The 4418-nt window shown below is 44.7% G+C and overlaps 1 pseudogene; it reads right to left on the bottom strand.

Moving 5' to 3' along the window:
- Positions 1-1801: 1801 nt before the first annotated feature.
- On the bottom strand, positions 1802-2274 carry LOC131896910 (ATP synthase F(0) complex subunit C1, mitochondrial-like; annotated as a pseudogene).
- Positions 2275-4418: the final 2144 nt, after the last annotated feature.

Consider the following 4418-nt stretch of genomic DNA (forward strand, 5'->3'; position numbering starts at 1 on the left):
ACAGGGATGGAAACATGAGTTAGCTTAATCCTTCCATAGCGTGAACAATCATCACATCATAGAGCAGCCGTGTTTATATGCACCTGTTCCTTGTCAGTGAAAAAAAAGGGGAAACTTTCTGATATTAGTATCAGATGAAATAAAATTCAAGAGAAAAATCAGCAAAATGGGACAAGAATGTTTCATTTTCCCCTGACACTTTAAAAGTCTAGTCCATGGAGAACATATAACTGAAGACAATGGTGACGGTCTGTTTGGCATGCTTTCTCATGATCCTGCCTCCCCAAAAGTTGCAAACAAAAGCAAAGAGTGACAAGGATTCTAAGATCTCTTGCTGCTGCCTTGAATGGCGTGAGCAGAGTCTAGAGGAGGGTGTTGGATCCCCTGGCCCTGGAGTTACAGATGATGGTAAGGCCCCCTGTGTGGGTGCAAGGAACCAAACTTGGGTCCTCTGCAAGAATAGCAGCAGCTTTTGGTTGCTTAGACTTCCTCTTATACTTCTACTTTTTAAAGAATTAGGTGTTGGGGATTTAGCTCAGTGGTAGAGTGCTTGCTTAGCAAGCACAAGGCCCTGGGTTCGGCCCTCAGCTCCGGGGGGGAAAAAAGAATTATTTATTTATTTATTTATTTATTTATATATATATATTTTAAAAGATTTATTTACTTATTATGTATACAGCATGTATGACTGCAGGCCAGAAGAGGGCACCAGATCTCATTACAGATGGCTGTGAGCCACCATGTGGTTGCTGGGAATTGAACCCAGGACCTTTGCTGGAAACTGAACTCAGGACCTCTGGAAGAGCAGCCAGTGCTCTTCACCTCTGAGCCAACTCTCCACTCCCCGACTCCCCAGTCCCCCTGGCCCAGTATTGCTTTCTATTCTGAGTCTTTTCTGCTTCTGTATGAGTTTTAGAATTTTTTTTTTTTTTTTTTTACCTCTGTGCTGAATGTCATTGGAATTTTGATGGTGGTTGCATTGAATCTGGAGATTGCTTTTGGTAACGTAGTCATTCTTAGGATATTTAATTTTAAATTTGTCTATCCACAAGCATGGGAGGTCATCTTCAGCCTCATTCTTCACCATTCAAAATTTTATTGTAAAGTCTTTCATCTCCCTGGTTAGGTTTATTCCAAGGTACTAGTTTTTACTCTAGTGTGAAAGGATTCTTTTCCTGATATTCCCCCGACCCCAGCATTTTCATTATTGGCATATGGGAAGGGTACTGATTTTTGTGTGTTAATTTTGTGTTCTGCCACTTTGCTGAAGGTGTTTATCAGCTCTCAGAGCTTCCTGGGGGGAGTGTCAAGGTCTCTCTCTCTCTCTCTCTCTCTCTCTCTCTCTCTCTCTCTCTCCCTCCCTCCCTCCCTCTCTCTCTCTCTCTCTCTCTCTCTCTCTCTCTCTCTCTCTTAAATTCTTTTAGTCTTATTTATTTTATTTCATGTGTATGTGTGTCTTGCTGCAAATATGTCTTTGCACCATGTGCATGCATAGTGCCTGTGGAGGACAGAAGACAGCATTGATTCCCTGGAAGTGGGAGTTATGGATGGTTGTGGCCTCCATGTGGGTGCTGAGAACTGAACCCAGATCCTTTGCAAGAGTAACCAGTGCTCTTAATTACTGAGATACCATCTCTCCACCCATAGGGTCTCTTGTGTATAGGATCATGTCATCTACAAAGGGGATTTTTTTTTTTTTTGTTTAGAGAAATGTTGTTTAATGGTAAAGCTTAGCACACTCCAGCACCAGGACCGGCATGGAGTCAAAGCAGTGGGGACGGCTGGGTGACCCCACGGAGCCTCACATGGCGAAGAGGATGAGGAAGGCGACCATCAAACAGAAGAGCCCCATGGCCTCAGACAGGGTAACCCAGAATGGCATAGGAGAAGAGCTGTTGCTTGAGAGACAGGTTCCTGGCATAGCCAATAGTCAAACTACCAAACACTGTTCCAATGCCAGCCCCTGATCCAGCCACACCAACTGTGGCAGCCCCAGCACCAATGAACCTGGCGGCTGTGTCAATATCCTGGGAAACAACACTGGTCTGGAATTCCCCTCTGGCCACCTGGAGAGGGGAGCTGCTGCAGGAAGGCTGTTTAGATGGGTCCTCGGTCTACTCAAGAGGGAAGCAGACATAGGCCTGAGTAGACCCCTGGTACAGGAGCGGATCAGAACTGGAGAAACGAGCAGTGCCTTGGTGGTCTGCATTTTTCAACCTGCACTCCCACTCCCCCGCAGCCCCTGCTCGGCCCACGGCACTCTCTCTGCTCAAGGTGACTGTACAAATGGGAATTATATGACTTCTTCTTTCTGTTTTTGTATCTCCTTCCTTCCTTCCTTCCTTCCTTCCTTCCTTCCTTCCTTCCTTCCTTCCTTCCTTCCTTCTCTCTCTCTCTCTCTCTCTCTCTCTCTCTCTCTCTCTCTCTCTCCATATTTCTTTCTTTGTCTTATTGCTCTAGTTAAGACTTCAAGTACTATACTGAAAAAGAGTGGAGAAACTGGGTGTCCTTATCTTGTTCCTGAATTTAGTGGGTGTGCTTTGAGTTTTCTCCCATTTAGTACAAATGTTCGATAGAAGTTTGTTGTATAGAGCCCTGATTATTTTGAGTTTCTTCAGAGATTTTATCATGACGGGATGCTGGGCTTTGTTAAAGGCCTTTTTCCATCACGTGATTTCTGTCCTAAGGTCCATGTGTGATGTGTGATGTGTGACGTGTGACGTGTGATGTGTGATGTGTGGTGTGTCATATGTGATGTGTTGCATCTGTTGGTTTGCATATGCTGAACCATCCTTGCATTCCTGGGATGAAACCAACTTGATCATGGTGAGTGAGTTTTTGGATGTTGTTTTAGGTGGGGTTTCTATTGCTGTGAAGAGACACCATGACTATGGAAACTCTCATAAAGGAAAACATTTCACTGGGGTGGCTTACAGTTTCAGAGTTTTAGTCAGTTATCATCACGGCAGGACACGGTAGCATGCAGGCAGACATGATACTGGAGAAGGAGCTGAGAGTCCTACATCTTGATCTGTATATAGCAGGAAGTGAACTGAACTAGGTATGACTTGAGCATAGGAGACCTCAAAGCCCCCCTTCACAGTGACACACTTCCTCCAACAAGGCCATACCTCCTAATAGTGTCATTCCCTTTGGGGACCATTTTTTTTTTTTTTCAAACCGCCACAAATAGGTTGTTGAGTTAGGTTTGCCATTTATTTTGTTGAGGATTTGTTTTTGTGTGAATTCATTCATTATGTGAGAGGAGAGGAGGGTCTCCAGAAACCCACTGAATGAAATTCCAAAGTCTTCCAGAATCCTCTACTTAGTCATGACTAGGAGAGTTGAAGTGCAAATCTTCTTCGCGAAACCACACCTGTACTCCCAGGCATGGTTTGTTGTTCTTTGAATGTCTTTTTTTCTGTTTTTAATAAACTCCAACTCTGCTTTACACTGACTCATCCTGAAATTTCTTTAAAAAAAAGTCACAGTTTTGCCTGAGTGGAGGTTTCTGCAAAGAACTCCCCAGGTGGCTGCCAGGGGCAATGTGGCATGTGCCTCGGTCCTCACCACACCTGACATGCTACACTGGCTTTTACCATGACAGGTTGGAGGACAGAGGCTCATGAAGATAATCTGCTCTCACATAGGATCTTCAGTCAAAGAAGATGGGGCCCTTTATGTTGGCTTTCCAGATGATTGCAGATACTCAGCTGAGACTGAGCCTCCCTGAACAGGTCACCATAGTCTGGGCTCTGAAGCTCATTGGTTACACCCAGGTCCACTGTTGCATTTGGGGACTGGAAGGACCTTTTACACATGTGATCTTGAGCCTGGCTGAGACCTTGGAGCACCCTGCCTTGGTTATTTTGAAAACATTTGCCAAAGAAGCTTGTGGAGCTTCCAAATGTCAACACACTTCACTAGACAGTGTTGAAACCCACTATGTCTGCCCAGGTCATCATAAGGGTTTTTAGCTCTCAGAGGCTAACAAGTTTTGATGCAGATCTTTGAAGATGTTTTCTTTTTCTTAAAGATTTAAATTTTGTCCTTAGTGACAATCCATCAGTGTTTTCCTTGGGAAACACTGTGACCACCCTTAGGAAAATGTCTGCCAGACACCTGAGTTGTAGAATCCGTTATGTCTATCTGTCCAGAGAGATGATGCCCTGAGAAGTGGCCAGCTGCTGGTGGTGAGGAAGAGCACATATTTCCTGAGGATGCTGGTGCCCTCCAGCATGGGAAGAGGGCTCCATACATGCCCCATTTGTCATATGTCCTATGAGGTTGCATAATCAAATCAGTTATAACACTTCAAGTGACAACTGGTAGAGTTGATGTCCTCACCCTGAGTAGTCAGACTCCATAGTCACACCATCAGAGTGAAGGTTCACTTAGTGCCAGCCAATGACAGGGCA

The sequence above is a fragment of the Peromyscus eremicus genome, chromosome 20 (genome assembly GCF_949786415.1).
Source record: "Peromyscus eremicus chromosome 20, PerEre_H2_v1, whole genome shotgun sequence".
Classification (NCBI taxonomy): Eukaryota; Metazoa; Chordata; class Mammalia; order Rodentia; family Cricetidae; genus Peromyscus; species Peromyscus eremicus.